Source organism: Macrotis lagotis, chromosome 6 (assembly GCF_037893015.1).
Source record: "Macrotis lagotis isolate mMagLag1 chromosome 6, bilby.v1.9.chrom.fasta, whole genome shotgun sequence".
Classification (NCBI taxonomy): domain Eukaryota; kingdom Metazoa; phylum Chordata; class Mammalia; order Peramelemorphia; family Peramelidae; genus Macrotis; species Macrotis lagotis.
The window spans coordinates 220,394,183-220,418,500 of NC_133663.1; the positions used below are offsets into that span (position 1 = coordinate 220,394,183).

General features: G+C 33.1%; 1 pseudogene; it reads left to right on the forward strand.

Annotated features, from left to right (window-relative positions):
* Nucleotides 1–24,318, forward strand: part of LOC141491416 (ARL14 effector protein pseudogene) — a 91,634-nt pseudogene that overhangs the window by 48,803 nt on the left and 18,513 nt on the right.

A 24,318-nucleotide genomic window follows, 5' to 3' on the forward strand; every position in this document is an offset into this window, starting at 1 on the left:
GGACTGGATCATTGGGCAAGTAGTCTGACTTATGCCAGGGTTAGACCTACTTCTCTCTACCTACCCCAGGTCTAGTCAGAGCTTGAGTTCCTTCTACCTCAGTTTCTTTTTCCGCCTAAGGATCCCTGGAAAGCCATTACCATCAATGGCCTTCTGGGCCACACCCCCTTCTTTCCACTCTCACCATAGCTCAAATTGAGCTCTTGTTCCACCACCATATCCTGTCCTTGCTTTGTTCCTTACAGAAATACTACAAAATTCCCAGTCTGTGATGAAGCAACTGTTCCCCCTGTCTTAACTCATTCTTGTAATTTCTCCAAACATTAAGGAGTTCCCTTAGTATTTTCTTTTATACATAGTATCTCAGTTTTGGAAAATTGTCATAGATTTATTTTTACAAGCATCCCAAAAGTTTTGGAGCAGTTTAAGCTGTTATAACTCAAAACATCAAATACCTTATCATGTGCAGCTGTCATGCTTTGAAGAGCTCTTGATTAAGGGTCTGGAAATTTAAGTTTAATAGTAGATGATTTATACCACAGTGCATTAACTAACTGTATAATTGGCCATTAACTAAGTGTATGATCTTGAGAAACTTCCTGGACTTCAATTTATCTCATATGCAGATTAGAAATATTGGACTATGTGATCTTTGTGGCACTTTTTTTTATCTTAAATATATGCTGTCCATCTATAAAATGAATAGTTTGGATAGATACACTATACATTTGATGATATATAAGAATTCTAATTCTTCTAATGTTTATAATTTTTCTCATTTTAGAAATTCAGTGTTTTTCTCATCATAGTTTCTAATTTACCTTGTCAAATTCATTGCAGGCAGTTTTCCTGGAGGTCTTCAGATACAGTTTGGGAAAACACTCACCAGGATGTAGTAGAGAAGATTTTTATCCAGATGTCTTTTGGATTAGATGCCCCCCCCCAATCTCATTTTCTACTCAGATCCTCTGATTCTTCTATATCTTAGTAAAATTTTTCAATTAAAATCTGGGTTGATATTAAGATATTAAATAATATTTAATTCAGATTTGAAATTTTGTTGTTTGGAAATAGTGCATCTTCTAATGCACTATGGTATAAATCATCTACTATTAATCATCTCCTAAACGGTGATCATAAAAATTAGGCAATCTCATATTTGGACAAAATGTCCCCCCAAAATAAAAGGAGAAATAGTAAAGAGAAAAGGAAAAACAGCATGAATGTAGATGAACCGTTTGATACCTGGAGAAGAAAACATACTATAAAAATTATTTTTAAAGATAATAGTATATCTAGGTTACAAATGTTACAAAAATAATGTTCAAAAAGAAAAGCACTGCTGCTTCAGATGTTGAAATTTTTTCATTTGCACTTTTATTTGAAATTAAGTTATATGTTTTGGCATTCTCCCTGAATAGTTTGCTTCACTCCAACCCCAGTGTTTTTTCCCCAAAGTCACCTAACTCATTCTGGAATATGGGATCACCTCCTCTTTGTTATGTGAGATTGTAGTAGAGTGTTAGTGGTTCCCTTCCATTATTTCCTGTTCTTCATGTATAAAAATATTATTTAAAATAAATTTAATATTTTTACAAAAATAGTTTAGGATTGAGGGTTCTGAAATTTTTGGACTATTTGGGTAATGTTATACTGCCTCTCTCAGCAACCTACAATAATCTTTGAAACTCTGACCCTGTTTGTTAAAGAATGGTGAAAAAGTTAATGAGTGACAACATTAATTAGAATCTAGATCCTCTAAAATTTTGTTTCCATCAGTAGTTCTTGGGAATTCTTGAGAAATACAGGTTCATGCAAAGTCACCTGTTAGCCATCTATGTTCAAATAAAACAAAATATATTTCACTTAGTAGTAGAGACAAAAACATTTTCTTAATTTCCTTCTTAAAATGTCTGTGTATGGAAAGGGTAGAGAAGGAAGAGAGGAAGAATTAGTACTAGTCCTTAATTCACTCATGCTGAAATTTTTCAGCTTAATGTTTTTCTTGAAATTAGGATTGTATTTTTTCTTTCTCATTCATTTCCAGAATTTCAAAATTTTGTCCAGCAGACGAAATTTACTGTTATTTCCATTTTGTAAACATCGTTTGTAAAATGTATGTATGGACATATAAGCATATAGATATATGTGTACATATATATGTGTGCACACATATGTGAGTATGCATACATGTTTATCATCTTTGCAAACACTCTCTTTACCTTTTTTGTTTTCTATTTGTGCTATTGTTCTAGGTTTGAAATTAATATCCTAACCTTCTAATATAATACATTTACTATCTATTTCTCCCTACATCTTAATTTTTGCTTTTAATGTTTGTTTTTGTTTTTAATTGTTCACTGAAACATCCATTATCAACTGGCTGGAAGTGTAGCAGGAATTTATATGTCTGATCATAATGATTGACATAGATGCTTTATCTTGCTCCATTTTTATGACCTGAATTGGCTCACTCCTTCTTTAGGCAACCTGATGACCTTCCATGCCCAGAGACTCACCCCATATTGTTGCCTGACTTAAACCCTATATCCAGTCAGCTTTAGCATGGCTGCAGCTCAGAATTCAATTCAAATAATCTGCCTGAGCATTTCTCAGTAGCAGTGTTAGAGGCCTCCTTTAAACATTTAGATATTTACTCATTAGTTTTCCTTGCCAATTTTTGGACTTTTTTAATGCTGCTTAGATTTTGTTGGGTCATGATTTCTATTTTCTAAGGGTCATAATGGTGTTTTTTTCAGTGTTAATTCTTTGTTATTCAAGAATCTCACAAGTGACTTGAGTTTGGAAAGTAGCATACTGTCACTGTATCCAGTATTGGATCCCAGGCAAAGTTGGCTAAGTTAGCATCCAGGCAGAGTTGGATCGCTGCCTTTCTGGTCTAAGCTTTACAAGCTCTTCACTTCTATTTTCTGGAAATAGAACTGCAGCTTTACTCCTTATAGAAGTCCTAGTAGGCTGTTATTCCCAGCTCCTCCTTTTTAGCTAGAAGACTCTGAAAGATGAGAAGTGAAGACTCCCCCATACTCTTAGCTCTTTTCCATGATTACTCAGATGCCAATCTCAAACTGAGTTGCAAGCTCAATCAACTATCCTGCTCACATCAGAACCATAAAATTCCTATTCCTTATCCACTACACAGTCGCAGGATCACTACTTCTCCTTGCCCTAGTATATAGATCTATAGGTTAGCTGCTCCTATGCACAGGTTCCTTCTTTAGTCCACACTGGAACTTTGAATCAGCTTTGAAATCAGTCAGAGAGGTGTCAGTTGGCTTCAGTCCCTCCAGGATCTGCACTTTTTCTTGCTCTACTAATAAACTGTAGACTCAACTTTAGTTCCCAGCCTCAAAGGTTCTGCACAATACCTTCCTAGGTATACCTAATTCCTAGTATCTCTTGAATTTGATTTTTTAGGGGTTTTTTTTTTGTTGTTTTGTTTTGTTTTTGCAAGGCAGTGGGGATAAGCGGCTTGCCCAAGGTCACATAGGTAGGTAATTATTAAGTGTCTGAGGCTGGATTTGAACTCAGGTACTCCTGACTCTAGGGCCGGTGCTCTATCTACTGTGCCACCTAGCTGCTCCTTGAATTTGATTTTTTGATGCTGACACATGATGGAAAAATGATTGATATTTTTAACTTAGATTTCATGATGTTGACCCAGTCTGGTGCCTTTCCTTCCTTCCTTCCTTCCTTCCTTCCTCCCTTCCTCCCTTCCTCCCTTCCAAATTTAAGGCAGTGGAGTTAAGTGACTTGCCCAAGGTCACACAGATAGGCAATTATTAAGTACCTGAGGCTGGATTTGAACTCTGGTACTCCTGACTACAGGGCTGGTGCTTTATCCACTGCACCACCTAGCTGTCCCTGTGGTCCCCTTCTATGTTTATTCAAGTGATAACTGTTGGGGAGAGAAGAGCAGAGCTGGTCTATATTTCTTCCTATTGCCACATTATCTTTACTGGTCTTGTCACTACTTTTCATTCTGAAGTCTGTTTAATTCTATCAAAATGTTTATCATCCATTCAACATGATTCTCTCTCAGTATTCTAAATCAATTGTAAGGAAGTTTGATTAAAAAAACAAACAAAACCAGGGAGATTAAATCTGGCAACTCTGAAAATATCAATAGACTTTAACCCAGATTCTTTGGCCCTAAATCTCTTTCGACTAATGGTTAAATGAGTGGCATAAATACTTTAATGGTATTGGATTGGTGGAGTGACAATATATCTACTTCCTTCTCCATTGTCCTAAACAATCATTATTTTTTCAAATACTTAAGCCTTTACCCAATAGTTCTGATATTGTAGCTAGACTAGTTTTAGGATGGAAACTCAATGTTTTATGAATTATTAAAATTTTGTTTGACTAACATTGTTCTTGTGCTATTATCTATTGAACTGAATTACTTGAATGGGTCGGGTATTCTGTTTCTCCATTGAAACCAATTTGGAACCTTCCTGAACAGTTAAGATAAGAGTATAAATGATATATATTAAAAGTATATTTAAACTAAGTTTCATGATTAAAATATGCAGAATCTGCATCCAAAAAAAAGATTTTATGACAATTAACATTTTTATCAAATAGACATATGAGATCCTAGACTAGAAGTTGCAGTTATGTGGAATATGATATAATAAAACATTTTAAATTATAACTTTTAAAAGTGTATAAATGTTTAATGTCTTAACAGGCAGTTTTTCATACATACAGGTATCTTATTTTATTTTAATTTAATTTACAAGCATAGTGAAATTGCATATGGATAGTTACACATGAGAGACACTTCATTGAGTGGGGTTGGATATATGGTCATCAATGTATTGACTCAGCCACATAAAATAGGTGAAAATTGAAAAAATCTTATATTTAATTTTCTGCTTTTATTTTTCTTTAAGAAATCCCAGGGAAGTTAATTATTTCATATTGAGCTTTGAGATTATATAAAAGTTCCTACCCTATTAGAAAGGAATTTAAAAATTGTAAAATTAGAGACTGACCAATAAGCAGTCTTTTCATGTTTTTACTCAAAATATAACTAATGTGACTTGTTAAAAGAATAATAAGCATTGTTCTAAAATATCAGTTATATCTTTTATACTCCAAATTATCAACATTTTAAATTCCAGTTGCTCCAGATTTCTAATACCATTTAGTTACTGTGCCTTCTCCCATATTGTTAGCCTTCTGAGTATATCTTCTGAAAGCAATAGGACAAAGTTTATCTGTAATTTCATCAGTATTTTTGCACTTCAGTTAATGACTTCTTTTTTTTAAACTGCACTTGAAGATTACTCCTTTCAACAGTAGGTAGTGATAACCAGTTCAAGTTATTCTTACTAAGGCCTTTCAATCTACTATCCAGTCTGTTGTCTTTTATAGACTGTATCTCATGTCTATATTTTTTTAGGGTTTTTTTTTTATTGCAAGGCAAACAGGTTTAAGTGGCTTGCCCAAGGCCACAAAGTTATTGTCTGAGCCCGGATTTTAACTCAGGTACTCCTGACTCCAGGGCTGGTGCTCTATCCACTGCGCCACCTAGCCTCCCCATCTCATGTCTATATTGCAGAATATATTTCTGTTTTTAATATTTTAAAATGTGTAATATATATGTACATAGATATAGATATAAATTTTCATACAATTGATTAGGGATATAAAATTTCTACAGATTTTGAAGCCATGGGGGCATAAAGCTTTTGAATTTTTTTTTAATGAAGTGGGGAAAAGAGTTGAAAGTTTTAGAATAAATTGAGATAAATGTAATATTCATCATTACCTTTTAATAGTAATTTAAAAAATGGACACTTTTATAGAACGTTAGGATTTGTCAAATACTTTATACTCATGCTATTTTCATAACAACCCTTTAAGATGAACTGCTACAGGCATTATCCCATTTTACTGAGGAAACTTAGGTAAGTAACTTGCCTGTGTTCAAGCCAACAATCCGGTAGGTTAACTTCTAGTCTTTTTTTAATGTAACAACATACAATGCGATATATATATATATATATATATATATATATATATATATATATATATATATATATACACACACACACACACATATATATGTTTGCTCTTAAAACTTTTATGTTAGATGGATCCATGGATGAATGGATTGACACAAACATACATACATACATACATACATACATACATGTATAGGCCTATTAGAAAAATGAGGAGAGAACTAGGTTATACTTCTTTCCAAAAAATAATTTGATAGTCCTCCAACTTATCAATCACAAAAAAAACTTGGGTAAGAATTAGACTTTTGTCAACTTAATTTTTCTGTTCTCTTTTAGTCTGTTATATGTTTATTTTTGTCTGGTTTCTTTCCAAAATAATTTGCTTTTAACTTATGAATTACAGGGGCAGCTAGGTGGCACAGTGTAGGGCCTGGAATCAGAAAGATTCAAATTGGGCCTCAGACACCTACTGTGTGACCCTGGGCTAGTCACTTAATCCTGCTTGCCTTAGTCTCCTCTTTTTTAAGATGAACTGGAGAAGGAAAAATTTCTTTGCCAAGAAAATTCCAAATGAGTGGAGCAACTGCACAAAAAAGAACATTAATTGTAGAATCCTGTTATTTTAGAGATTAATGATTCTGTATCTGTTCTATTTATTTCTGGATGCATAAGACTAAACAGAGACATATTATCTGTTTTTGTATTTGAAAGACTGTCATGTGAGTGGGCAGTAAGTGGTTTTATTTGTCCTTAAAGGACAGAATTTGGAGCAATCAATGGGAGTTGCTGAGCAGCAGATTTTTGGCCTGATAAAAATAAAATTTTCTTATTATCACAGTTGTCTTAAAGTGAAATGGTTTTCCTTGGGACGTATTGAATTTTCACTCCTTGTCTTCAGGAAGTATCCAAAGGCAAGTGGTCACTTATTAAGAATTGTTATAAAATTAATTATGAATCAAGTATGATTAGAGTGAATGACCTCTGAAGTCTCTTTGGAATCTATAATTTTTGACTCTTAGATATGACTTAATTTAGTGTGTGCATATAATAAAAAGTATTCTAAGGCCTGGGAAGATGAAATATCTCTTCTAAAGATTTATATTAATGAGAGAACTGGGACTAGAACTCCTGTCCCAATCTAATGTTCTTTTTACTACATTAAATGCTTGAAGAAATGGGAAAAAAATAATGCTTGGTTAGAATTTTTGCATCACTCCTACCTCCCTCTCTGATCCAGTGTATTTTTTTCTGTATTGCAAAAAAATATTGGATTGATCTGAAATTAACAACCATATAATTTCTTTTATCATATAGTATAGATACCTTTTTTATGTGACTCATCTAAGATTCTTTTAGACAACAGACAAAATATGAAAGTGGGAATGCTATGCAACAAAAATACACTGATGATGGGCATTTAAACAAATAAATGACTACCTTGCAAAGAAAATATTTTGCTTTTAATTATTAGTTTTTCCATTTGAAAGTACAAAGCTCAAATGCAAGTCTCTGAGCTATTTCCAGTGACATTACTCTCATGTCCAGTTTTTTTTTTGCTCCTGCCCAACTTTTTATATAGATCTAGGTATCTTTATTCCCCCCCCAACATCTACCATTATTCATATTATGCTAAGAAGAATAGATATCATGCCACAATATGAATGTAATTTATTTGTTCCTAATTGTAGTTTGTTTCTAATATTGTACCTTCCTCTTTCTTCCAATTTATTTTTCCTTTTTTAGATTGTCTTCTGCCCCATTTTTTTCTTACTTTAATTGAAATCTGGTTTTGTTTTATATTCATTACTAAAGAGGTTTTCCTTTTTTCCTCTTAGAATTTTTAAAAATGCAGCAATACATATTGAAGCTTATTTCTCAGAGACTAATGTTTTAAGTTTTAAAACATGAAGTTTGGGTCAGCCAACTTTCTATTTTATGTCTTATTGTGTTGCTGTTGTTTTAGTTTCCCAACATGTGTACACTTTTCTACAATTGTAACATTATACTATCTGGTCTAAAGAAAGGAAGACTAGAGCTTGTACATTTTCCTGGTAGATTATAAATTTGTTGAAGAGAGAGAGACTGTCATTTTGTTTTTAGTTATAACTTATGATTTCATTGATGAAGGGAATTCTCATTTTGAGAACTCCTTCCACTGATCTATGTCTGCTACTTTGCTGTTACTTCTAGATAATTGCCCATAGTATGAAGAAATTAAATTGTCTGCTTATTTTATTTCATGAAGGGCAAATGAATTTTCTTTATTACTAATTCCTGAGTTTTCTTAAGTATCAGCTCAATTTTAAGTTTTGACCCCAGACTGATTGTCCAACCTTACAATACCCAGAAAGCTTTGCTTAGTTCCTTGAACATAATAAATACATAGATGTTTATTGAAAATAATAGAATTGAATCCTAGGGGTGAATTTTTTATAGACATTGGTGAACCTTCTTACACACTTTTTACATTGTGCTTTTGGTGTCCAGACATTAAGGACAGATTTTATTCTATTTGCCTTGGTACATTTATTCCAAGTTTGTATTGAACAGTGAATGCCATAGCTAAATTGGAATCCTAGATTTCCCAATCAGAACTGTCAGGGAGTACCCTGGAATTTCTGTTAACTGAAAAATAAAAGCATCATCAGGAAGATTAAAAAGGAATTAGATCTTCATCATGTGCATCTTAAAATGCAAGAAATTTCAAGACTCCAATAAATAGATTTAGGGAATTCCAGATAGTCATGGACCTGCCAAACCCTATAGCTTTCTCATTTTCATAACTCTTACATTTGCTCTTTAAAGTGACCAAAATGCTCCCAGTCATTGATGCTCTTTTTTAAATCACTTCTAGTCATTACTGTTAAAAAAAAAACAACAACACAACTCTTCCTTTTGACAAATGAACATATTCATTTGCCAAAAAAAGTAACTGTATCTATATACAAGTTCCCCCAAGGTATATAGGGAAAGGAATTTCCTGGAAAGTAGATCTGAGACAAAGAACAGCTGAAGAATAAACTTCTCCAATGTCTAAGATTCATTGCAGTACAAGACTTTATAAAGCACCTGCTATGTGTGAAATATCAAAGATGTTAAACAAAGATGACATCAGACAAACTTTATTTTTGAGAAACAAATTTAATGAGAGTTGAGAGATCTTTGCAGATACATTTTATATATATATATATCTATATATATATATATATATATATATATATATATATATATATTGTATCACAGAAAACACCAAATGTTAAGCAAGATTCATGGGATGCACAATTAAATAAATAACATCAGAAATATAATGGATAATAGGACTACAAAATACATAGGAAAACATCCTTAAAAGACTTAATTCTGTTAATGGAATGACTCAAAAAGACGAATGATAAAGTATTACCTCTGCTTTTTGTCACAGAAGTGCAAAATAAGATGTCCATTTTGTATGTGATTAATATGTTAATTTGTTTTGTTTAACTATTTTTCTTTGTTATAAAGGAAATTCTGTTACCCAGGTATTTTTTCATATTAGGATGGTTAATTCTTTCCCTGATATTTAGTATTTTTCTATTTTTTTGTTATTCTATACTTGTATTTGATATGCAAACAACAGCAAAAGATGATATATATGTATTTTATGTATATATAGATATATATATATATAGCTATGAATCTCTGTAATATATCTTTTTATAAAACAAATAATATATTCAATATGAATGAATTTCTATCTCCAGAAAACTCTTTTTGTTTGGAATAAATGCTTCATTTTACCTTTTTTTTTGAAATCACTATTATTCATACCCATTAAAAAATAACAACAAAACATGATCGTTTGACAAAATGAATCTACATATTTTCCTTCACTCTATCAATTCATAAAAGTTTTCTCATGTTTCTTTGAACAAGATTGTATTCTACAATCAGTCAGGATTGAAGTCAAGCTTGAAGCTGGTATAAGAAATTCCATGTGAAACTCTGGTATAAAATTAAAATTTTGAGGTAATTCATATTTTATGGATAGGAATTGGTTTTCTTAGTGTTCTAAAGATTTAAAAAAAAACTTTATAAAAAAGAATAACCTCCCAAATCTCAGAAAATCTTTTGTTTTTAGGTTTTTTAGGTTTTTGCAAGGCAAATGGGGGTTAAGTGGCTTGCCCAAGGTCAAACAGCTAGGTAACAATTAAGTATCTGAGGTCGGATTTGAACTCCTGACTCCAGGGCCGGTGTTTTATCCACTGTGCCACCTAGTCGCCCCCCAGAAAATCTTTAAGAAATAAAATGATATATATTATTCTATTGCTATGAACAGATTTGTGAACTTCTGAAAAAAATGAAATAAGGAATCCTGAAAGAGTTTCAAATAGAGTATTATATGCAAAACATGAGAATTAACTGGTCATAACAGCAAAATTAAACATTGCATTTACATAGATTTGTGCTATTGTATAAGACAATCTTGACTGAATTTAATTGTACAGAATATAATGCCTTTGCAGACATTTTGTTTCATTTCATTCTGGTAGAGTTCATTCTGGTAGACTTCATTCTTAGAACAACGTCAACCCCCCCCCCCCCACCAAATTTGTAATCCAAGAATTTAGAGATGTGTGCCCAGGTACCTGCATTCATATCAATGCATTCTGAGAAACCAGCCCTGCCTGGGTTTCATATCATGCTCAGTTGGGAAGATTTCCATAAGCTATTATAGTTTTTAGTGCCAACATAGATATTTATATTTGTTATAATGTAAAAATGATCAAAGCTGTTTATCTCAGAATCATTGATAAACAGATAGTATATTTATTCAGTCTTTACTAGTGAATAGAGACTAATACGTACGGGAGGCTTAAACAAAAAGCAAACCCAGTCTGTGACCCTAGGATCTTACATTCCAGTGAGGTACATATGCAGGTCAGTTAACAAGCCTTTATGAAGTACCTCCTCTAGACAAAGCTTACTGATATACAAAGAAAGGTAAAAATAGTCCTGGTCCTCCCCCACCCCCCACCCCAGCTCACATTCCACTGGGAAAGACAGCAAAGCAAACAAATTATAGATAAAATATATATACAGTGAATTGGAGCTAATAACAAAGGAAAGATATGTACAAAAACCAGAAGCCAGCTTCAGTAGACATGAAAACAGCTTGACATAGTCCTAGACTAACCAGCTACTTGTATTTCTCTCATTGTGATGTCTTATAGTTATTTAAATAATAGATTTAAAAATTATTTTGACCTAGAAATAAAAAGTGGTTTTTTAAAGGGGGGGTGCAGCAGGGAAGGAATTGAAGAAGAATACTGTCATGTTCTCAATATTTGGGGAAAAATATAGATTGAAAGAAGAAAAGATGCTCAAATTAGTGTTACAGAATTTCATAAATAAAAGCATAATTCAGCAGTAATTCTAGAGAAGTTTCCTTGACTGTATATACTCCACCCTTCTGTTTCAAGATCCAGTACATTTTTATTGGGTATATGTTTATGGCTCATTGTTATAAACTAGTTATTTGTGTTATAAAGATTTACCTTAAAGATACTAAGTTATATACTATATTTTAAAGTGTTTAACTTCTAGAAAAACTGATTTTGGGTGCCTTGGTTTAGGTTTAAACAAACCAGGTTTCATAGCAGTCCCACCCTGTTCAGATAAGGCTGAGAAACTTTTTAGATTATTTTATAATGCAGTATTCCAATATGAAAGTTAAACTATTGAATTTTAAATTAGACTATGTGGTTTGCATTCTGAAAGTATTTCTAATGAATCAATATTTAATTTTTCATGTATTAGCTAATTAAAATGAACATTTATGTCATAGATTGACATAAAACACAAGTGTACCTTTACTTGTAGCATTATGAAAATTAAATCCCTTTAAAATCATTATCTCTATCTTACTCTTTCCCCTTACTTTTTACTAAACTATCAGGAGTGATAAGCTTTCAATGATTACAGGCTATTGCCCTAACTTGTTTGAAGAATTCATTAACTAGCATTATTGTTTTTGTACCAGTGTGAACTGAGGGGTGCAAAGATAAAAGTCTAGAATTTGTAAAGTATGTTCTTTAAATCATATAGTATGTTAGTAGCAATAGAACTTGTTGAATAGTCTTATTAAATCTTTCAGTGATAAAAACAAAAAAAAACATTCTGTTGCCTTCCTTCTGAGATCACCTCCAGTTTATTTTGTATGCATCTTATATATCTATGTGCATATATGTGTATGTGTATAGACTAACATCTACTTAATATTTATAAATTATTTACATGCATACCTGATTAGAGTATGAGTTTCTTGAGAGCAAGCACTGTTTGTCTTTATTTGTATCTTGAATGTTTAGCACATGCCTAGAATATAGTAATGTTTTAATCTGTTAGTTTACTTGACTCAAAATCACTTTATTCATAGGACCTTTCCTTATTCACTCTAACACTAGTGCCCATTCTCTGTTACTTTGGATTTGTTTTGTGTATTTGCATATGTGTGTGTGTTCATACAAACATACATTTTGTCACCCCTCCTATAGAATGTGGGTGAAGGACGATATCATTTATCTTAGTACCCCAAATACTTATCTCAGTGGGCAGCTAGGTGGCACAATGAATAGAATGCCGGCCCTAGAGAAATGAGGACATGGACTCAAATATGGCCTCATGCACTTAATAGCTATGTGATGTTTGGTATCATTTAACTCTGTCTCAGTTTCCTCATCTGAAATGAGCTGTAAAGAAGTAGCAAACCATCAGCAGTTTTGCCAAGAAAACCACCAAAATGGAGACATAGAGATTTAGGCAAAATTAAAACAATTCAACAACTTACCATAGTACCTAACATACAGCAGACCTTTAGTAATTGATTGTTTTGATATTAGGACCTGTGACTATACTTTAAAAGACTGACTACTTTCTTTTCCTAACTTGATTTGAATGGTCACAGAATACTGTAGTTCAAATTAATAAACATTAATTATTCTTCTCTATGCAAAAATATTTAGACACTAGGGCAGATACAAAAATAGGTGACACAAATGCCTTCCTTAATGAAATTTCTTTATCTATACTGCTGTTACTGCTCCTGCTGCTGCTTCTGCTGCTGCTGCTGCTGTTGCTGCTGCTATTACTACTACTACTACTACTACTACTACTACTACTACTACTACTACTACCACTACCACTACCACAACTAAAACTATGCTGCTACTACTTGATAATAATAGTATTTCAAAAGAGATCATAATAAACTTCAAAGTGTTATGTGAGTTCCAAGGAGAAAAACTCATTTTCTGATTGATCAGGAGGTGATACTTGAACTAGAAATAGGAAAGATGGGTAAGATCCAAAAGGCAGCAATAGAACTTAGGAAACAATTAATAGAAGATAATAGATCTATTCCAACTCCCACATTTTAAAGATGAACAAACTGAGGTCCAGGGTTGTCCAAGTGTCTTGTCCAAGATTATACAAGTTAAAAGCTATCAGGAATGGAATTTGAACTCAAGTTCTCTGTCTGCAGAGTCAATGTACTTTCCACTATTCTATACTTTTGACATGATCAGATTCCATAAGAAATATTAACATGGTATGAATGTGATATATAAATTCTAAGGAGGAGACCATATGTAAATAGCTCTATACATATATCATATCACCTAGTGGGGCTGAGACTGGAAACACAAGAACCTAAGAATCTAGCAATTAAAAGAAACCTCAGAGCCATCTAATCCAATCTATGCCTCTCTAACATCACTAATTTTCAGCATCAACTAGCATTAGAAAGAACACTGAATTTCTGTTTAGAGGACCTGGGTTTAAATCTAAACACTGTTCCTTAATACCTTTTATGACCTTGGACAAATCATTTTCTCTCTCTGGACTTTGGTTTCTTCAACAGTAAAATATGCAGTTAAATTAAATGATTTTTAAGGTCATTTGCAGTTTTAAATCTGATCCTAAGATTCACTTATCTGTACATACTATTTTTCTGTGCTCCAGTCATGCTTCAACTATTTGTCTATTAGATATCTCCAATTGGTTGTCCCATAGGTGTCTTAAATTCAACATGAATTCAAGCAGAAATCATTATATTTTTTGCCCGAAATTTTCTGTTTTCCTAATTTCCTTGATTCCTTTGAGGGTACCACCATTCCCTCCAGTCACCAAGATTTTATAACTTTTAAATAATTCTTAGTTTTTTTGTTTTTATCTAGTCAGTTTCCAAGCTTTTTGATGTTATCTTCATATCTCTTACATTCATCCTCTTTCCAGTTTTATGGCCATTTGTCAAATTTATGTCCTCAACAGCTTTCACCTTAACAACTATACAACTTTCCTAAGTGGTCTTTGTGCCTCTAGTCCCTCCTGAATGTAATAAATGCTCTTTGACTTAGCAGTCTACATTACGAGTGACTAGTAATCATCCAGAGGCTTGTAGGCCTCCAGAAAGAAGGAACTCCATCACAAGGCATTCCATGTCATTTGGTGATACTGTACTTGTTTGACATTCCTTCCTTATAGCAAGCCTATATCTGCTTCTTTCAGATTTTTTTCTATTTCTCATTGATCTACCCACAAAGCTAAGTATAGTTACATCCAGTTCAAGAATAGCGGTGTTGGCCTGCCTGTAATTCCCACTTTATGCAAGTCTGTTCTTCAAATTAAACATTTCCAGGTCTGTAACTCAATTCTATTGGATATTGCTGTTGAACAAACTGATAGAATTAACTGAACTTTTCAACTGAGCTGCTATGGAAGGTCACAGAGAAGGAAATAGAAAAGCACTTAAGTTATGAATATGAGTTACTAGGTAATTTCATGATTCCAGTGGAATAAGTAGGGTAATAGAAGGAAGAACAGATTTGGGAAAAAGATAATTATCATGCTGAGATTATATAACTACACAAATTTTGTAAATTTTGCCAACAGATAAAAATGAGGAATGATTCAGAATGCTATAGCATATTTAGTGTTTAATTAAAAACAACTTCCAATCAATTCTAAGTGATAACAGTACGTTGTCATCCCTAAAACAAGTCAATTTCTCCCCCTAAAGTCTGCTACAGATTCTTTTCAAGGAAAAAAAAAATCAGTGTCTGTCAATTCCTGGAATTTGGTGGTAGGCCTTTGTAAAGTGTATTCTCCTAAATCACAATTAAGAATTTGTTGTTTTTATTGTTGTTTTTGCAGTATCCAGAAAACATGGCAAGCTTATCATTTTCTTATGAACATTCATGAAGTCTCGTCCAATGAAACAGAAACTGAAGCAGCAGGGAATTCTGAAAGAAAGGATTTTTTGGTTGTGACCAGGGTGAACACCTTCTGAATTCTGGTTTTGAAGGTAAATACTGAACACTAATGCTCCTCATTTGAGTTAATGACCTATATACTCCGATTGTTTCTGAAGAGTAGAAGTAATATATAAAGAAGGTAGAGGGAATTTTTTAAAGGGCTGTTTATATGTCTTCTACAATGTTTGCAGTGAGGTATGTGAAATAGGTACAGTAACGTGGCTCTACAAAACATATCTCTCTACGTAGATAAGATACATTCACAGAGAACATTACAATCCAAAATGTTATTTAACAGTTGTCATTATATTAGCTTAATGGGCTCTCCTTAGGGAAGCGCCCAATCCCCATGTTCTTAAGAACAAGACTTCAAAAGCATGACATAAATTGAGACTAAAATATTGCAAAATTGTCAATCATTCTTCAAAGGGTTGTGCAAACAGGTTTCTTTGATAGGTTGTTATCCCACAGAAGTAATTCAAATAATTACGAAGAGTGAATCCAATCAGTACATTTGCAAAGTTCACCAAGGGGTAAATAGGGCCATAATTTTAACTCCACCTTTATACTTTAATTTCTATTCTTTATACACTTAAATGTTTCTAGCCCAAAGATGTCAGACATCTATGTCTTACTGAAATAACAGGTTTAGTTATACTTGTGATCAAGGATATGTTGCAACATACATTTGTGGAAGAACTTTGGACTTGGAAAGAGACCACTTGAAGTGAAATTCTGGTGTTACTAGGTACTTGCTGTGTGACCCCTGCAAGTCACTTAACTTCTCTGAGGTTTAGTTTTCTTATATCTGAAATGAAGGTAACAACAATTGGAACATCCAACTCATAGAATCATTATGAAGAAAGTCTTGAATTAACCGTGAAGTACCATATAAATGTAAGATGTTTTTGTTGTTGCTGCATGGTCTATGGAAAATCAGGATTTCTTAGATCTGATCTTGACATTGATCTGGGTCAATGTAAAAGTTAAGAATTGCATATTTTTAAGAACTGCTTTAGGTTTTAACATTTAGCAAAGGTTTTATTATTAATTTTATACTTTCATATATTAATGCTCATTTTGAATAAATTTAAATAGTATGAATGTCTGGTGATTTCAAGACATTTGTGCAATTGTTAATTACACAATATGCTAGCATTTTGTTTTCTATTTCTGATAAGCATTCAACCATATACTTTTTTTCTTACTCTATGCAGAATTTAGTTAACAGATGTATTTCTTTTTTACCTGATCTACTTAGCAATCAGAAGGCCCCAGCTTTGCAACAATTTGCCTTATTGCTATAACAGAATATAAATGAGCTTACTGCCAAGGAACTAGGAGGAGGCCCCAGAGCCTGACTGAACAAACAACACTGGCTATCTGAATAATGTAGGAACCCACTCCCTAATCATAAATGTTATGAAATACAGTCTATCTTTATTATCCAGGGATTCGTTATTCATTTTGCCTAACAGCAGTGAGCCCATAACCACCAACTGAAGTGCACTACAATTACTACACCGCAATTCTTCTTTCTTGGTACAGACTGTGATTTGCATATGAGAACTGATATACTCACAATTCATTGCAATTTTAGTTCATGTTATTTTAATTTTTTTCTTTAAAAACAATTTCTTTAGTGCCCCAGGTTCTTCAGAGCTGTACTGTATTCATTGAGAGATTATGGTATTGTGGATGGAACATACCGTCTTTCTGATGTTGCCTCCAATATCCAGAGATTACGGTAAAGTTCCTCCTCTTTCCTTTTTCATCTCTAGAAATTTTGTTGAGAACTAAGTGATTTCCAAATTGTATATTATAATGGCGACAAACTTGAGTGGGCAAGAGGGAATGTATTATGAAAGAGAAAAAAGTTTGTGTTTATATTGTGTTCTGTATATAATTTCCTGAGTATGCTGACCTCCACATGCTTCAGTGGATTTTGAAAATTCCAAATTCATCTTTCTTTAGCATCTACCTCTAAAGCAGAGATTCTTAACTATTTTAGGGATATGGACCCTATGAGTCCATCTCACTTTTTTTTTTTGTTTTTTGTTTTTATAAGGCAAATGGGGTTAAGTGGCTTGCCCAAGGCCACACAGCTAGGTAATTATTAAGTGTCTGAGACTGGATTTGAACTCAGGTACGCCTGACTCCAGGGCTGGTGCTCTATCCACTGCACCACCTAACTGCCCCCTCACAAATATTTTTAGGAACAAAATAAAATATATAAATTTACTGAGAAAGTCAATCATGTTAAAATTATCAAAACAATTTGATAATAATTATCACAATATAACCATACCTTCTCTTTCCCTTCCCCCCGAAAAAAACTCCAGCAAGTTAGACCCAGGTTTAAAAAAATGTAGATACAAAGGCAGTTGAACTCCTTGAGAAGCTGGTTAAACTAGCTACTCCTATTTTCTATCCTGTCACTTCTAAACCCTCTGCAGTTTAGCTTTCTACTTCATCATTTTATTGAATCTGTACTCTCCAAAGTTACCAATAATCTCTTAATTACTAAATCCACCGACCTTCTTTCATTCTTCATTTTTCAGTTTTGATTTTGTTTATCACCAAATTCTCCTCAATGCTCTCTGTTCTTTAGGTTTTTGGTGACAATGTTCTCTTCTGAGATCCTGTCTGACTATTCTTTTTAGGTCTCTTTGCTGGATCTTTAGCCATGTCATGGATACTAATCATGCACTTTTCACAGTTCAGTCTTGAACCCTTTTCTACCACTGCACTTTATCTCTTATTGATCTCATTAGCAACCATGACTTCAATTTTCATCTCTCTGCATGTGATTCCCAGATTTATATATCAGCCCCCTTCTCTTCCCTAAACTTTCACTCAGCACCTTTCCAACTTCCTTTTGGACATCTTGAACTGGATATCTATATTCACCTCAAACCATTCAAAATAGAATTCATTATCTGGCCCCCACCCAACTTTCCCCTCTTTCCATTTTTTTTTTACTGTCATCAAAAGTATCACCATCACCTCAATTACATCACCTAGGACCACAACTTTGAAGCATCATGAACACCTCACTTGCACTCACCCCATATGTCCAATCTGTTATCAGATCTTGTCGTTTCTAACTTCACAGTTTCATCAGTTAAGATACATTTACTGGGGGTGACAGGTAGTGCAGTGCATAGAGGACCAGACTTGAGAGTCAGGAGGTCCCAAGTTCAAATTTTACCTCAGACATTTACTAGCGGTGGGACCTTGGACAAGTCACTCAATCCCAATTGACTACCCCATCCTCTTCCCCACCTCCAATAAAAAGCATTTTTAAGTGTTTTCTCTATGTCAGGCATCTATGGTAAATGAGGTTAGAGAGAAAAAGGGGAAAAAATGTTCTTGTACTCCAAAGAGCTTGAGTCAAATGGAAAGATGTGCCAGGTAAAAGGAAATGACTGAAGAAAACAAAGGTTCCCTCTTCCAAGCATCTTACTTTATTAAGCAATGCATACCTAATAACCAGCAAATTGTACCTGACCTCCTCAACATAGGCCTGGACCCCCAATTCAGGGGAAGAAAGACTTTTAAACATGGAAACAATTATTAAGGTCAATTAATTAAAAGGAAACCATAAAACATCAGGTGACCTGATTTTCAAGTTGGAAGGGGAAGAGCAAACAGGTACAATTTGCTGAATTCAGAAAATGAGATAGCTCATTCCTTCCAAACATCTGTAAACAAACAAAGGAACATGGAAACAACAACTGATTGGAGCCAGTTTTCAGATGAAACATAATGGATTACTTCAGATATATAGTTGTGAGAAAACTCCTTTTATCTATCTTTAATTCTGACTGGGTTTCTGGTCAGTATAAAGTAGGTACTTGGTTAAGGGAAGTCAAGTTTCCCAGTTGTGCAGGCATTGGTTCAAATAATGCAATAAAGTTTTCTCACAAAGCAGAAATTGAACAAGACATTCATAATTGAATAGTAACTTCCTAGCTCCAAAATTGATTCATAAGATAGAATCATTGTGGTTTAGTCAATTCCCACAATTAGGAATTTGCTGCCCTACTTTTCTAAATTCCCCCTTTTGATTTATGGGAGAGTACACATTCCACTACCTTATGTATTGCTTATCTATAAACTAAATCTATAAGTTTCTTTTATAAATTCATAATCATAATTATATAACTCAGGTTACAAATCAAACTACTTATAGGACTCACAATGGACTGATTTTAAGAAGGGAGATTTACATGTCACCAAGATAACAAAGAGAACTTAAACATAAATACCTTGAAACAAAAGGGCAAAGCAATATAAAAATGATCGTGGATATTAATTAATCATCATATTTTGAGGCTGGTCCCTAGATATCTTCTCTTGCACATTTTGGAGCAGGGTTTATTCTCAGCACCACAATGAAGAAGCCTCTCTGCTTGGCTGATTCCAAATCACTTGTAAAGTTTCCTAGATAATTCTCATAAAAATCTGCCTGGAACAAAATCAGTACAATGTAGTACAATCTCTAAAACTTTAGAAAATTTCAGTTTTTATATACCTACTTGGTGTTTTTAGCTTTACCTAAAACCTGATATATGAATCTTTAAAAGAAAATATGAGGGTCTATTATAAAATGAACTTATGTCTTTTTTATATTATCAGATACTTTTGAAATGGGAAAATAATTTAACTTTCATTACAATTATCAATACAATTTTATATGAAAAATCCTTAATCCAATTTTAATACAAGGCATAAAACCTGAATTTTCATGCTAGATATATTTGGAAGCCTATCTTTTTTATATTTCTTAGAGGAAACAGTCTGATCCTATTGCTTTCTCAAAACTTATTACTCCACTTAATTAGAAAAATTTTATATTACATCTTTGTCTTAGTGCTTTTTCTAATTCCCTCTCTAGGGAGGAATATCTATATTATAATCTGATCATTGACACAGATTAAAATTGTAAGATTTTTCATACTCATATCCTATAATTATAACACTGAAATGTTAAAATATCAATCTTTTAATTAATATATTCAGTATAATAATTCTAAAACTTCTACATCTTACTTGTCCTGATTTTAAAAATTTTTTAATGAAAGGAAAAGGAGGGATATAATTATAACATTTTCAAAACTCATTCTCTCAAGGGCACAGATGGCCACGACATATACCATAGCACATACTATTTTCTCATATTGATATCATTACACTTCAGACAACCATCTTTGTAATCAAAACTTAAAATAATAGTAAATTATAGTCCCATGAGTTTTCAAATAGCAAATTTTCCACTAACAACAACTTAGAGCTTAAATATCTTTACTGATGTTTCCTAATAGTTGACATTTCATTTATCTTTTACTTTTAAATTAGTTAAATGGTACAATGGATGGAGTTCTGGACCTGGAGTCAAGAAGATATTCAAATCCAGCCTCAGACCCTTGCTAGCTATATGACTCTGGGCAAGTCATTTAACTCTGTTTTCCCCAGTTGCCCCATCTGTCAAATGAATTAGAGAAGGAAATGGCAAACTACTTCAGTATCTTTGCCAAGAGAATCCAAATAATGTCACAAAGAATCAGAAAGGACTGAAAAATGATGAACAACAGCTATAAATTAAAAATAACCACATTCTGGGTTTTCAGACATACAGACAGGCAGACATGACTGATAGTTAACTCATATTAATGTAATAAAATTTTATCTTTAAATTACCATACAAGTTTTTATTTTATATGATTTTTATGATAGCCAGTTTTCAAATGAAAATTTATATTTTGTTATAGTAAGCAATATTATTACTATTATGTTTTGAAACAAAATATACATTACTATTTTCAACTATCTATTTTATAGCATTCTTTTAAAAGTACAGCTCATATTCTAACAGTTTCAAGGTTTTTTATTCATTTTTCTAATAACATTTCTGATAAAGTAGTATCTCTTCATTTCACAGAATAAGAGAATTTAGGAACACAATGATAACAAATACGTTATCAAGTATTTAAAACATGAACCAAAGCATTAGTAAGATGATATCAATTCAGTCAAATATAATTCCAAATTATCCTACTTAGAAATCATTAATCTTATTATCTTTGATATTTTATACTAATCATATTTAAAGCTTGATATAGCATTAAGTATAGAATAATTACATCAAATTAAAGAAAAAACAATTATAGTGAACAGTTACATGGCACTTACCAGATACCAAATATTTTGTTATGTACTTCACAATCATTATATGATTTGATCCTTACAAGAACCCTGAAAGGTGAGAGCCATTATTAGTTTTCTCTTTACAGCTTGGAAAACTGGAGCAAACAGAGATAAGTCCCTTAAGCTCACAAAAACTAATGAATTTCTGAGATCAGAAAGTATCTGCAATTTCCCTCTATTTTTCCAGCACCTTTATTTCTGAATCCTATCAGAGATTAGGCAGGATTGTCAATGATTAGTTCCGGCTTGGCGGGGATGGTCTTTGGACTGGACTGGAAGAAATGACAGTGGATTTTTGAACTGTGGTGGGGATGTCTGTTATTTAAGCATTTTTTTCGTCTTTTCATGGTCAAGAAAACATTAACCAGAAGCAGCTATTTAAGTTTCCTATAAATTTTCAAATGGAAGCTATATACCCTTTTTTCCCCCTTTAAAATTGAACTAGCTGCTTTCCTTCATTGCACTAAAACAAAGGGGAAAAATTATTGAAGTTGTCGTTTCTTCTGTGATCCTGACATGACTCCATGATATTTTAATTATTTCTTCCTGGTTATTTGTAGTATTTTCTCCTTGACCTGGGAGTTCTGGAATTTGGTTATAATAATACTGAAAATTTTCACTTTCAGATAGCTTGAGGGAATTGATTGGTGGATTCTTTCCCTTCTGTTTTATCCTCTAGATCTAAAATGTTGGGGCATTTTTTTCCTTTATAATTTCTTAAAATATGTATCCTTTTAAAATTTATGGTTTAATTAGTCTGTAATCTCTTTTCTAAGTCTATTGTTTTTTTGATAAGATATTTCACATTTTCTTCTAATTTTCATTCTTTTGATTTTGTTTTATTATTTCTTGATGTTTCTTGGAGTCATTAGCTTATACTAGTCCAATTCCAATTTTCTTCAATGAGTTTTTGTACCTCTTTCTCTTTTCCCATTTGACCAATTCTGCTTTTTATAGATTTGTTCTGTGAATTTTTGTGCCTTTTTTATCATTAGACTAATTCTGTTTTTCAGGTATTATTTTCTTCAGTGTGTTTTGTGCCTCTTTTACCAAACTATTAATTTTCTTTTCCTCATTTTCTTATATTATTCCCATTTCTTTTCTCAATTTTCCCTCAACCATTCATCTCTTTTTCTAATTCTTCAGGAATTCTTTTTGGGCTTTGGTCCAATTAATTTTTTTTTGAGGCTTTGCTTATCGCTGTTTTCACATTGTTGTCTTCTGAGTTTGTTTTACTCTTACCTGCCACGACAGTAGCTTTTTATACCCAAGTTTGTTATTGTTTGTCATTATTCTAACCTGTTTCTTGATTTTGAACTTTATGTTTAAATCTTGAGAGAGGTATGATCACTGGTCTGTGCTCTGGAAGGTACCTACTCCCTTGTAGCTGCAAGCAATAGTGCCCCTCATTTCATTGAAACTGCAACTGGGGTCCCTACTTCCTCATGACCAACCACTGGTATGCTTCCTCCACCCTACTGAGATCCAGAACTGCTTATGAGCATTAGAGGTTCAGGTCAACTCCAGCTGCATCCATTACAGCAAAGCATCCCCTGAAAGCTCTTTGTGACTACTTGTTTGACCCCTTCCTGGCTCTGGGCTTAGAGTTCCTGAAGCTTCTACTTGTCCCTGTCCTGGCACCTTCAAAGCCCACTCATGATGCTGTTGCAGTCTGGGCTGGCCCCTGTCTGGCAGACCTCTCCTGCGAACCTCCTGAGTTGTTTTAGGCTGAAAAAATTTGATTCAAGCCGTTAATTTTAAATTGTTTGAAGAGTATTGTTTGGAGATTTCAGCTGGGTTGAGACTACTCTGCCATCTCATCAAACATTTTTAAATATCAAGAAACTGCCTCCTGACTCACTTCTTAGCCCCTTAAATTTTTTCTTCAAGGGAAATTAACTTTTATATAGCATTTACTAGGTGTTTAATCCTAACCCCTTTTTACAAATATCTCACTTGATCCTCATAACAATCCTATGAGATAAGTGCTATTATTATCCTTGATTTCTAGGGATAATTATAAAAAGCACCTCCCTCAGGAGCTATTGTGAGGTTGAGATGATAAAATACTTTGATATTGCCTAATCAGTACTTATTCCCTTTCCTCTCCCTTGATTCCTAGGTGCTCTTTAGGAGTGTCCAGGAACAGCTTTGTTATGCTCCCTGAATAACCACTTTTGGAAGTACTTAGGACTTTCTTAGGAAATTCTACATATGAAAACTGACTCTAATGGAAACAGAGGAATAAACTAAAATCCAAGAGTTCTCCTAATGGGTGGGTAAAGGCTTCAATAATTTTAATTAATAATAATTTTAATGAATTGAGTCTTACAGAACTATGTTTATGCATGAAATCAAAAATTCTAAGAAACAAACATCCTTATACATATTAAAAGAATAGATCCTAGAACTGCAAAGCAGCTACTGTAAAGTATATCACAGTAGTTATAGTTTAACAAGGCCATAGCATCTTCACTTGGTACCATTGACATTTTAGCATCAGCATATCCAAATATAGTTGATTGCTTTTCCATAAATTCTTCCTTTCTCCAAACTTCTTGTAATGAAGGCTGGATTTGTTTGCCAGATCCATAACCTCATAGTCATTATAGATTTTCATTTCTCTAATTTCCTATATTTAATCAATTGATAAATATGATTAATTCTTTCTCTAGAATATCTCCTCACATAATCAAGGCTCTAAATTAGAATCTTGTCATCTTTTATCTTTCCTATTATAATATCTCCTAATTGGTCTCTTCTTTTTCTAATATTTCTCCTTCAGGTCCCTTCCCTTCCCAACCCCATCAGCACTATTTTCC